At 45.0% G+C, this 13045-nt stretch overlaps 1 protein-coding gene across 38 annotated transcripts in view; it reads left to right on the forward strand.

Moving 5' to 3' along the window:
* Nucleotides 1-90: 90 nt before the first annotated feature.
* ZNF76 (zinc finger protein 76) overlaps nucleotides 91-13045 on the forward strand; it is a 31155-nt gene continuing 18200 nt past the window's right edge. For 12 of the 38 annotated variants that reach the window (XR_014809984.1, XR_014809977.1, XR_014809994.1 and 9 more), the window contains exon 1: nucleotides 91-278. The gene's annotated coding sequence lies outside the window, so the exon portion shown is untranslated. Of the gene's footprint in view, nucleotides 3536-10941; nucleotides 11012-13045 lie in introns of all 38 variants that reach the window. The other 26 variants (XR_014809983.1, XR_014809976.1, XR_014809986.1 and 23 more) reach the window with 9 other exon arrangements.

Consider the following 13045-nt stretch of genomic DNA (forward strand, 5'->3'; position numbering starts at 1 on the left):
CGTCGTGACGTCATCACGCCCTCCCCGGGCGCTCGGCCTTGCGGGCGGTGCGTCACCCCGGCTGGGGGGCGGGGCGGGGCTCTGAGGGGCACCGTTCAGAGCCCAGCCGCCCGGGCACCCGCGGCCCGGGAACCGGGATAAGTAGGACGGCGGCCGCGGCGACTGGGGGTTCGGGGTGGAGCGTGCCCTGTATTTTCTATACGGGTTCCGGGGCCCAGTAGAGGCGCGCCGAGAGGAGAGGAAAGTGCGGCGGCCCTGGAACCTGGATATCGCAGGAGGCAAGCTGCGCGCGGGCGGGCGGGCTATGGCGCAGGCGGGTTGCGGGGCCGGCGCTGGTGGCGGGGCCCGGTGCATGGCGGTCTGTCGGCGGAGTCACCCTCGGGGGCTGTCAGGTTGGTGGCTGCGGGAAGAGTGGGTCCACTGTGCCCAGGTGGGAGGCCGGGCGGGCGCAGGGCCCCGGGAATGTCCCGAGCCCGCCGTGCCCACCCTCCTCCGGCCCTGGCCCGTGGCCCGGCGGCTGATGGCGGCCTGACCCCTCCCCCACCCCGGGTCCCGGCCCCCGGCCCCCCTCCGTGCCCCTCCATTCCGTCCGCCCTGCGACTCCTCCCCCTTGACTCCCAAGCCCACCCCGCGGCAGCTCCCGCCTCCACCTCTGTGACCGCACACCCCACCCACTGACCCTAAGACCTCACCAGGTAGTCTTCACTTCCAACCCCGGAATTTCCCCAGTACTGCCCAGGGACCCAACCCAGTGACTCACGAGATCCCCACATCCCTCCGTGGTGACCCCCAAACCTTCTCAGTGCCCTCACTGGTATGGCAATCCCTCCAGTCTACCCTGTGTTCCCTCACAAACTTGGTGACTCCCCTCAAACCTTTCCTGGTAGCTCTTAAGCCCTACTTACTAAAATAGTTTCCCACCCAGTCACTTCCACATAACCCTCGATATCTGATAATCCCTTCTTTTCTTTTCCTATTAACTCGTGATCCTCATTCCATGTTCCCCCTTCATCCTCAAATCACCTCCGCTCACATCCCTCTCTGCACCTCCAGCCCCCCGATGTCAATCAGTACATGACTTACAAGTGCCCTGGCACCCACCGGTGCCCAGGAAGACACGATGAATATGAAGTAGACATAGTTGGAGGCATCAGAGAATCTGTATTGAGGGTGTGGGTCCAAATTCAAGTCCTAGTTCAGCCACAATTTTGCTTTGGGAAGCTGGGAGAATCCTTTCCTTGGTCCGGACCTCAGTTTCTAATCTGTATTATAAGTTTGGGTTAAATGATCTCAGTTTGCTTCCAGCTGTGGAATTCTGGAATTCTCAGTCAAGATAATACTTGTTTGCAATCATTTTTGTACTCCTCCCTAGAAGTTTGTTGTTCGGACCTCACCCCAGGGTCCACTTGTTTGTTTCTTAAACCTTTGTCCTTCACTCTCATGACCCCCTTAAGAGTCCATACCTGTTTCCCTTGTTTGGGCCTCATCAGTTAATGTGTTTGCAAAGCCGCATCAGCCTGGGACAATGATGTGGTAAGAGACCTGGGTTCTGGTGTGACTCTGGCCCTTCAGCTGTGACACCTTAGGCACACCATTTAGCCTCAGTCTTCACCTTTATTAGTGGAGGATACTAGTGCCTGAGGCAATGCACTCAAAGCACTTGGCACCATGCATAGCCCACCAGAGCCCTTTATTGGAAGCTGAGAAGCTCCTATTGGTCTTATTCTGTCCTGGGTGCTATCAACAGATAATGAGCAAAGGGCCACACCTTGCATTATCTGTATTCCCCTGAGCTCTTGGAATCCCCACCCTCTTATCTGTGCTGTGGACTCCTCACTTCTGTGGTTCTTTACCCCAACATCGCCTTAAAAATGATTGGCACTTATTGGTGAGCACCTACTGTGTGCCAGGCTTTGTATGTGTAAATTAAGTTTGCCCTTCAACCACCCCAAGAGGTGATTCTTATTAGATCTACCACCATTTCCCATTCTTTGTATGTTTTGGTTTGGTTTTAAACAGTTGAAGAACCTAAAACTCCCACAGATGAGTAGCAGAGCTGGGCTTGGAACCTACAGTTTTCAAAACCTATTTAATCTATTGCTTATCTTGCCCCTAAACCTGCTTAGTTTTCCAGACCACCCTCAGCCCCTTGTTCCTTATTTTCTGATAATTCCTAAGCCCAACATCAACACATTCCATGACCTCCAACGTTTCTGTTAATCTTTGTCCTATGGCTTGGTGACTTCCTCAACCCACTCTTCATGGCTTTTGAGCCCTTGTGCTCTGAGACCCCTACAACCTAATACCTCTCTTTATGGTTTGTCCAAACATCCTCTCGCCCTATGAGTCCTCAGAACTCTCACTGACCCTAAGGTGTCTGCTACCTCACTAGCACTCTATCCCAAATCTCATTCCTTACCTCCAGGAACTCATATATTCAAAAATCCTCTCTCCAGTAGATGATCTCTTTCTCTTTTCAACCTCTTAGTGTTCCAGCTGCCTTCCCTCCACCACCCTCTGCCTCATCCTGTTACCCAAAACCTTCATCTAAGTTAGCCCTTCATCTAGTGACCTCTTCACCCAGCTTCAGTGAAATGATCCCTTCCATCCCGACATGGACCCATCTTTCATAACCTTTGCACCCTCCCATTCTGAGATCCCTCCTCTTCACACCCTGTTCAGTATCTTGTGAGATCCTGGGATTTCCTGTTTTGGCTTAGCAGAATACCGACCTGACTAGTATCCATGAGGATGTGGATTCAATCCCTGGCCTCCACTCAGTGGGTTAAGGATCTGGTGTTGTCCTGAGTTGTGGTGTAGGTTGGCAGCTGCGCCTCTGATTTGACCTCTAGCCTGGAAACTTCCATATGCTGTGGGTGTGGCCCTAAAAAGCAAAAAAAAAAAAAAAAAAAAAAAAAGTCTTGTGAAATCCTGCCTTTTAGATTCCTGAATCTGATGGCATCTTTCTCATTTTCATCTGTGATCTTTTCAAACCAGAATCATCTTTCACCTTATCCTTCTTCCTGTGTCCCTAAGGGTCCCTCCTCACAGTGCCTATTTCCTGCCTTACTCTTATTTTTCTCCCATGCATCCTCACCTCACCAATCTTGGTAACATCAATTATGACATAAACCTTACTCTCATCCCAACTCTACCCCTTTGTCCACTCTGCTGTGCATCTAACTCCAGGGCCACATGAATGACCCTGACACTCTTAGGTCTCCTTCCTTCACATTCAGCAGTGGCCAGCCAAACTTCATTGATGTGTCTAGAGAACTACAGCCTTCTCTGGGAACCTCTGATAATAGATCACCAAGATCACAGTCCTTTAAGGAGTAAAGAGAGACCTTGGAAGTCATTCTGCATCATTCTAACCCTGTCTCCTTGACACATTCCACTATTCTGTCCTGTTTATGAAGCTGCTTGCTGCATATGCTATCAGGGTAGAATGCTTTGAGTGTCAGATGGAACTAGTCTCCTTGTTTTCCAAGCCCTGGGAGGACTTTCCAATCCTCTCCCACCAGAAGACTGGATGGTGAGTAGCAAAATGTGACATTAAAGATCCTCTTCCAAAAGTTATTCTGTGGGTCACCAAATAGTCACATCTCCTGTAATATGCTTCTTGGCTGTATAGCAATAAATTCAGCAGAGAGCAAAATTAAAGGGATAAATCTTGGGGTCTACAAATGCTGTGGGTTGATTTATTTATTTTTAATTTGGTGGGTTTTTTTTTTTTTTTTGGGTCTTTCTCCCTTTTCTAGGGCCACACCCGCGGCATGTGGAGCTTCCCGGGCTACAGATCTAATCAGAACTATAGCTGCTGGCCTATGCCAGAGCCACAGCAACGCCAGATCCAAGCCACATCTGTGACCTACACCACAGCTCACGGCAATGCCAGATCCTTAACCCACTGAGTGAGGCCAGGGATCGAACCCTCATCCTCATGGTTTCTAGTCAGATTCATTAACCACTGAGCTATGACGGGAACTCCGTGGGTTGATTTTTTTTTTTTTTTTTTTTTGCTCTTTTTGCCTTTTCTAGGGCCACTCCCGAAGCATGCGGAGGTTCCCAGGCTAGGGGTCCAGTTGGAGCTGCAGCCACTGACCTACGCCAGAGCCACAGCAACTCAGGATTCGAGCCACATCTGTGACCTACACCACAGCTCACGGCAACGCTGAATCCTTAACCCACTGAGCAAGGCCAGGGATCGAACCTGCAACCTCATGGTTCCTAGTTGGATTCATTAACCACTGAGCCACAACGGGCACTCCTTTTTTTTTTTTGGTCTTTTTGCGTGGGTTGATTTTTTTAAAGGAGCTTTTTGCCTTAGGTTTTTTTAATCTTTCTTACTCTGCAGAATGTACTCTGCCTTAGATCTTCGTTATTTGTATACTCTCTCATCCAGCAGCCACCCTCCACCCCCACTGTGATTTCCTTAAGAACAGAGGCTGGATTTTCTTCTGTCATCTTAGACCTTTAGCAGGTAGTCAATAAATACTGGATTGAATGAACTCATTCAGAAATTCTGCATCAGGGAGTTCCCGTTGTGGTGCAGCGGAAATGAACCTGACTAGTATCCATGAGGATGCAGGTTCAATCCCTGGCCTCACTCAGTGAGTCAGGGATCCAGTGTTGCGATGAGCTGTGGTGTAGGCCGGCAGCTGCAGCTCCAATTGGACCTGTAGCCTAGGAACTTCCATATGCCACAGGTGTGGCCCTAAAAAAAAAAAAAAAAGAAATTCTACATCAGTTAACAAGGAAAAACAGCTTGTGTCTATGTCTGTTTTGTAGCCACAACTCTTCTCCCCAGATCCCTCCAGATATGACAGTGGGCAAGTCCCTTGATTTAAACAGTCTGGAATTTGAACACTTCCTTTTTTAGTCAATTTCCCGGGTGGGGGAATGGGTGTGAGTGCTGCTTTTTACTGTATTTCTGTTAAGACTAGAGAGATTGGTTGACATAGTTACTGGAATACAGTGATTACAAGGCCAGAACCTGCCATGTAGCCCAGTTCTCAAGAAAAGAGCTAAATGAAATACTTAGTAGGGGTTGCAGAGACAAAAAAATAGAAGAAACCAAATTGGCAAAATATTGGTAATTGTTGAAGTTGGCTAATGAGTTTGCGGAGTTCATCATACTAGTCTTTCTACTTTTGTGTATGTTTGAAATCCATAATAAAACATTTGAGGAGTGGGACTTCCCTGGTGGCTCAGTGGGTTAAGGATCCAGTGTTGTCACTGCTGTGGTGCACATTCGACCCTTGGCCTGGGAACTTCCACATGCCACAGGTGCAGCCAAAAAAAAAAAAAAAAAAAAGACAGCTAGGTGAACAAGTACGAATTAAGCACTGTTCTTGGAAAACATCTCAAAGCAAATGAGCTGCTGGTACCGAGTACTGTTGTCTAGGTTAAGTAGTATGTTTAGTCCTAACCTATTTTTGACCTCTTCTGTTTGTGAAATATCAGGATACTAAATACAAAAATTAATACCCTGCAGAATTGAACCATCCTGGAAACAAGCACCTGTTGCCCTGGGCCTGCCCTGCTTCCCAGCCCATGTGTGGTTTCTTGTGGTAAAGGGCTAAATTGGGCCTGAGAAAAAGGAGAGGCAGTGAGGGAATAAGGGAGAGATTAGAGTTCCAACTAGGGTCTTTTCCTTCTGGCCTAAATAAACCCTTCAGGGTACTGGGAGTCTAAAGGTATGGATGTTCATTCATGCATTCCACAAATGTTTGGTGAATATCTGCTAAAGGCCGGGTGCTTTTTTAGTACCTGAGGATAGAGTAGTAAATAAAGTTCCAGTAAATAAAGTTCCTACCTGTTGGGGAGTGGCTAAGGTAGAAACAGGTAAAATATATATTGAGAAAATTAAGCAGACAAGATAAAGAGTGCCTGGAAGGAGTTCCTGTTGTAGCTCAGCAGATTACCAACCCAGCTAGTATCCATGAGGATGCAGGTTCCATCCCTGGCCTTGCTCCAGTGGGTCCAGCATTGCTATAGCTGTGGTGTAGGCCGGCAGCTGTAGTTCCAATTCGACCCCAAGACTGGAAACTTCCATATGCCTCAGGTTCAGCCCTAAAAAAAAAAAGAAAAAAAAAAAAAAAAAGAGTACCAGGAATCAGCGTATTAAATTTTAAGTAGAGTGGTCAAGGAAGGTCTCACCGAAAAGACGTTTGAGTAAAGACCTGAAGGAAGTTAAGGGGTGAGCCAAGCATTTATCTGAGGGAAGTGTATTCCAGTCAGAGGGAGCAGCAAGTGCAAAGGGCCTGAGGCAGGAGTATGCCTCATATATTCAGCAAACATGAGGACACCAGCCGGCGTGGCAGAAGCAGCCTGAGGGGGAAACGTAGCAAGAGATGTGGGGGTGGCAGTGGATTGGTGATAGATAGTATTAGGCTGACTTTCAGGCCCCTGGATTTTCTATGAACTGTGATGAAATGGGAGCCATTGGAGGGTTCTAGGCACATAACTGACATGAAGGATTATTCTGGCTGCTGTGTTGAGAATAAGTTGTAGGGGCCAAGAGTGGAAGGAAACTGATTAGGAAACTACTGCAATAGTCGAAGCAAGAGAAATTGATGGCTTGGACCCAACCAAAGTAAAGCAGTGAGCTTGAAGTGTTTGATTTCTGGATATGTTCTGAAAGATGAGCCAACAGGATTTGCTGGTGGATTGGGTGTGGCACATGAAAGAAGGTGAGGATGGCTCCCCCATTTTTGGCCTGAGAAGTTAAAGCGTGGAGTTCCCATTTACTGAAATGGGGGAGCCTGGAAGAAGGACAGGTTGTAAGAAGGGGAGATCAGGAATTCACTTGTGATGTTGAGTTAGTGGTTGGGTGTACAAGTCTGTTAGACTTATTAGTAAATGTCTGCTTTCCTGGGAACTGAGAGAGCAGTGTTACTGGGCAAGAGACAAGGAGTAGGGTGGGAGGGACACTGGCAGCTCAGCTGTGACACCCACCTCTGCCACCAGGTAGCCATGTGACCCTTGGGGACTCCTCTGGTAGCTGTGGCCTCTGTATCTTTATCTGCAGAATGACTGCTTTAGACCAGAAAGGAGCAGTCTTCTCAGCCCCTCCCATTGTGAGAGTGGGGAAAGTTGTGCTTAGAGCAAGTGAGATAACATATCTGTACCTGTTGCGTATGTGGGAGATGGCTGTGCCTCACAGCACAATGCTGTTGGTGGTAAGTCCTTCCTTCCTTTGCTGAAGCCATGGGTGCCTGCCGTGTATGGAGAGACACATCTGTGCCTTCACAGAACACCAGCAGCCAGCTGCCTGCTGTGGCTTCACTGCCCAGAGCACGGGAGTGGGCTGGAGTCTGCCAGTCTGGTGTGGTGTTGGCCGGGGAGGAAAGTGCATGTGGATGTCAGAAATGAGGCTAGATGGTAACCCAGGTGAGGAAAGCGGTCATCCTCGCTGGGCTGGCGGAAGGGTTGGGGTGGTGGACTCGGTTCCTTCCTCCTGCGTTCTCTCTTTCAGCATTTACTCTGCTGCTGGGAATGCCTCTTAGGAAGCTTATGCTTGTGTAGCAGATGAAGGGTTTCCAGTCTGGCCTCAGCAGTTTCGATTAGATCTAATTCACAATAAGTGGAGCTGATTTAGGATTCACGTTTGAGCTAAAGAGCTCAGTCAGCTATGTGACCTAGCAGGATTATTCATTTAGTATCTGTGGGCACATTTTTTGTGAAGTGCTAATTAAGATGAAATGCATGCTCTCCAGGAGCTTAAACTATAAGCAATTTAAGAGAAAGTAGGAGTTTGTTATTTTCACCCCAAAGAGTCGGACGAAAACACCTGGCAGAGTAATCCCTTCACTGCATCTGAAGCACAGCCATCTCATCCTTGTGTCATTTAGATGTTGATGTTTGTATTGTAAAGAGACTCTGAGCAGCTAAGCAATAGCCCATCTCAATGAACAGTTCACTCACAAAATTAATTTATAGAGTAGATATATCATCAGCATCTTTCACTTAACAGAATGCCCATGGCATGCAGAAGTTTTTGGACTAGGGATCAGCAGTGACAAAGCCAGATCCTTAACCCGTTGAGCCACACAAGAACTCCATGGAAAGCTAAGTTTTTAGATGTTATGTTAGTGCAGCCTCATAATAGGGAATCTATTCTGTCAGCCCTGGACTAGCAATACCCTTTTGGTGGAGAATCGTAGATATCCCTCCAGCCAACAAAAGGAGTACACAGCTTGCTTTTAGACTTTCTTCTGGAGTTCCTGTTGTGGTGCATCAGAAACGAATCTGACTAGTATCCTTGAGGAGAAGGGTTGGATCCCTGGCCTCACTCAGTGGGTCGGGGATCCAGTATTGTCATGAGCAGTGGTGTAGGTCGCAGATGCGGCTCAGATCTAGCGTGGCTGTAGCTGTGGTGTAGGCTGGTGGCTACAGTTCTGATTCTACCCCTGGGCTGGGAATTTTCATATGCCTTGGATGCGGCCCTAAAAAGCCAAAAAAAAAAAAAAAAGACTTCTTTTATTCATGTATTTTTATTTATTTTACATAGGTACACATTGATAAGGCTTAAATTTTTTTTTGTAAGTGTAAAAGATATACAGTGAGAAGTCACCCTTCCGTCACTGTGCGAAGTCACCCTTCTGTCACTGTTCCCAGTCACTCCATGATCCTTCCGCAGGCAACCTTCACTCTCTGCCCACAGATTTTTTTATGACAGTGGCAGCATATAAAAGGCACTGTTTTATACCTCAAAATTTGAATTCAATATATTCTGGAAATCTTTTCATGTCAGTATATAAGGGACATTTTCATTTATTTATATCTGCATAGTACGAAAGTTCTATATGGATAGACATTTATGCTGTTTAGAATTTTTTGCTATCACTACATGTAGAGATGCCAAGAATAACCTTGAGCGTGTGCCACTTTTCTCACATGTACCTGTAGACTAGACTTGAGGTTGCTGGGTCAGATGGTATGTACATTTGTAATTTTGATTGATAACTGCCAAATTGCCCTACATAGAGCTTGTACCAGTGTATACTCCCACCAATGATACAAGACTGTGCCTGTTTCTCCACAGCCTCATGGGCATTCTTTGAGTTAAGAATATACAGACCACCTAAGTTCAGCATAGGATCATGAATCCGGGGCCCCACCATGACACACTATTCCACAAGACACACAAAGCACAACATAGCTCAGTTTGAAGAATACCACAATTAAAAATAAATATGTGCCTGGAGTTCCTGTAGTGCTGCAGCAGCAATGAATCTGACTAGTATTCATGAGGATGCAGATTCTACCCTGAGCCTGGCTCAGTGGGTAGGGGATCTGGTTTTGCCCTGAACTGTGGTGTAGGTTGCAGACACGGCTCTGATCCCTGTGTTGCTGTGATTGTGGTGTAGGCCAGCAGCTGCAACTCTGATTCAGCCCCTAGCCTGGGAACTTCCGTATGCTGCGGGTGTGGCCCTAAAAAGAAAAATACACACACACACCTGAAAAAGAGGTAACTAGACCACTGGTAGTTATGGGGGATTATAGGAAAAGAGGGGAAGAAAAGTCCTAGAGAAAGAAGCTGCCTACCTCAATACTTAGACTGGCATGAATTAGAGGAAGAATAGATAATCTGCCTTGCAGGACCCAGGAGTGAGGAGCAGGTTATAGGGAAGCTGTGGGGGAAGTAAAGGAAAACCCCCCAAAGCAGGGAGCTGGCACCCAAGCAGATGGTTTTAGTGGTCACAGTAGAACTACCTCTCAGATTAGTGCTGCTGTCTTTTCATTTCAGTGACTCTAGTTTTTTAAGGTTATACCCCCTACTTTTAGCACAACTATTTCGTTTTGGCCTCTTCTACCCTCTTATCCTTTGGTGCTTAGGAGTTGGAACTGTATGAGTCTTTTTTCAGTTAGTGTTGATTTGTCAAACCTCTGCTAATCCAGGGGGTCTTATGGTTCTTGTCTAAAACATTTAAATAAGCATCCTGTGCAAGAAGCTCTTGTTTTATGTCCATTCTTTTCACAGGATGAATTATGAAGGTGGGATTACTAGATCTCAGATCCTGAACCTTTGCTGGTGGAAAGGTTAACCTGGTGGGTTTAAGCGGTGATGGATTGTTCTCTGGAGAAGCTGAGGGCCCCCCATCATGCCATCAGCAATACATGCCTTTCCTGGCCTTGCCAACATGAATGGTTGGATTTTTTTTTTTTTTTGATATAGTAGACTTTATTTCTTGAGGTTTACAGAAAAACTGAACAGAAATTACAGAGAGTTCCCATATACTCCCTTCTTCTCCACCCACCACCCCCTAGTTCCCAGTTTCCCCGTTAACATCTTACATTGGTGTGGTGTATTTACTACAATTGATGAACCAGTGTTGAGGTGTTATTATTAACTAAAGTCTGTAGTTTACATTCCGGTTCACTCTTTGTGTTGTACATTCTGTGGGTTTTGACAAATGTATAATGTCAGGTATCCATCATTATAGACTTATGCAGAATAGTTTCACTGCCCGAAAAATGCCATATGGGAATTCCCTGGTGGCTCAGCAGGTCAAGGATCCTGTGCTGTCACTGCTGTGGTGGGGCTTCAGTTGCTGGCCCAGGAACTCCACGTGCTGCAAGTGCAGCCAAAAAAAATATTTTTTTAATGGCCTGTGCTCCACCTGTTCACCCCTCCTCCCTTCCCTGCACCCTTGGCAACCACTGATCTTTCCAGTCTCTATTGTTTTACGTTTTCTTTTTCAGAATGTTATATTGTCGGAACCATACTGTATTTAGCCTTTTCAGGTTGGCTTCTTTCACTTAGCAAGATACATTCAAAGTTCCTCCATGTCTTTCTGTGACTTAATAGTTCTTTTTATCATTGAATAATATTTCATAGTATGAATGTACCACAGTTTGTTTATTGAAAGACCTCTTGGTTGCTTCCAGTCTGGGGCAGTTATGAATTAAGCTGCTGTAAACATCCACATGCAGGTTTTTCTGTGGACACAAGCTTTCAGCCCATTTGGGTGAATACCTGGGGGTGTGGTTGCTGGATCTTGTGGTAAGAAACTATGAAGCTGTCTTCCAGAGTGCCACTTTGCTATGCCATTTTACATTCCCACCAGCATTTTGTTGCCACTGTTTTGGATTTTGGCTGTCGTAATTAGAGTGTAGTGATATCTCATTGTCTGCTGGATGTAAATACTTTTGTTTTGATTTTTGTTAATTCTCTAAGTATAATATCACCATGACTCTTTCTTGTTCCTAATTACTAATAAGAGTGAACTTTTTGTGTGTTGTTCATTTAATATTAGTGGTTTTTGCTTATGTGAACTCATATTATACCCTTATTTGTCCAGTGGGAATTTGATATTGTTCACGGAGGTTTGTAAGTGTCTGCATGTGTTTTTTTGGTTTGGGGGTGTTTTTTTTGCCACCCAGTTTTTTTCATTGTGGTGAAATACACATCATAAAATTTACCATCCTAACCATTTTTAAGTGTATGGTTGAGTTACATGTGTTTTTAATATTATGTCTTGGGTTTTATTTCTTTAATATTTTTCCCTAATGTTGAGAGTTTTTTTAAGGCAACTTTTCTTTTGACTTGATGTTTCAAAAGTCCAAAACTACCTTCTCTTTCTGGTTGAGATCTGGATATCATTCCATTTTGCTAAACTGCTAATATAAATTTGACCTTTTTGACTCAGGGCATTGTTTTAAATAATGTGTTTCTAAATAACTGATGATCCAGTCTCTCCTGATGCTGGTGGAATGTTTCTTTTTCAAATAGTCCTTCTAAAAGCCCAGCATTGACCCCAGCTGAATTCCAGAAACAATTGAGAGGTAATCCCATCATTTCTGTGTTAATTTGCTTATTGACATAAAGTGATATCCTTAGGGTAACCTTCCAAATTACCTTTATTCTGGACTTTTCTTTCCATGGACTAAAGGTGGGTTTGAAATCCATCCATGGATTGCTATGTTGGGTGCTTATAAACTAAGGTGTTAAAATTCACTTAAACATTTGGCTGAAAATTAGTTTTTTAAGTTATCTGTTTTAGTTTAAATGAATGCTGTTTTGTATAAAGGAGTCTACATTTTCACTGCCGTTTTGGAAGCAAAAATAATCCACTTTGCCTAATTACTCCCTTTTCTGTAACTAATTCAAACTTGTAAAATTGTAGTAGCCAAATAAGAACGATACTAAAAAGTACTTTGGGCTTTTAACATCAGTGTGCCTTTTGGAAAGAGATGTTTAGCTGATGTTTTAAATGTGTTTCTGTTACTAATTTCCTGTTTTCTCTTTAGTGTTTGGAAACCCACAGAACCAAGCCAGTTTCACCAGGGGTTTTTGTATGCATTGAGGTCTTTTTCTATAATAACAAATACTGAATATTTTACTACAGCTTTTCTAAATCTGGTTCTAATTTGTTTGCCACTTGACTCCCTCAGCCTTCATCCTTCCCAACTTAATGTAGCTTTGTCCCCTCTGAGAAGTTTTTTATATTTCCAAATGAGGAAATAATTGAAAGTTAAGTCACAGTTTTTTTCCCCAAAGTTGAACATTCTTCTGTTTTGTTTTTTCTTTTTCTTTTTTTTTTTCTTTTTTTTTTGGTTGGCTTCTCAATACAGTTGCCCTCTGAACTGGCTGAGGTACTGTACAGAAAGCCTTGTTCCAAATGTCCAGGGAGTTGGTTTCGGGTTAGCAGAAATGATAGAATAGCGAACAGGTGCCTGTAGTCAAAGCAAAGCCTAGCTTGGTTGTAGATCAGCTGAACTGGAGAGACCTAAAGATCTGATGTATCAGTTTTTCTAGGTGGTATCTCGCTGATAGTTATAATTTATGTTTACGTAGGAAACATGGTTTTATATTATGAAGCCATAGAGTATTTCCTGCATCAGAGCCAACAGTAGATGAAGTTCATTTATTTTATTTGTTTTTCTTTTCTTTTTTTTTTTTTTTTAGGACCACACCCACAGCATATGGAAGTTCCCAGGCTAGGGGTCCAATCAGAGCTACAGCTACCAGCCACAACCACAGCCACCCGGGATCCAAGCTGCATCTGCGACCTACACTGTAGCTATGGCAACGCCG

This window comes from Sus scrofa, chromosome 7 (genome assembly GCF_054392235.1).
Source record: "Sus scrofa isolate SSC_HxYL_T2T_F1_AM1 chromosome 7, Sscrofa_HxYL_maternal_Yorkshire_Landrace_v2.0, whole genome shotgun sequence".
Classification (NCBI taxonomy): Eukaryota; Metazoa; Chordata; class Mammalia; order Artiodactyla; family Suidae; genus Sus; species Sus scrofa.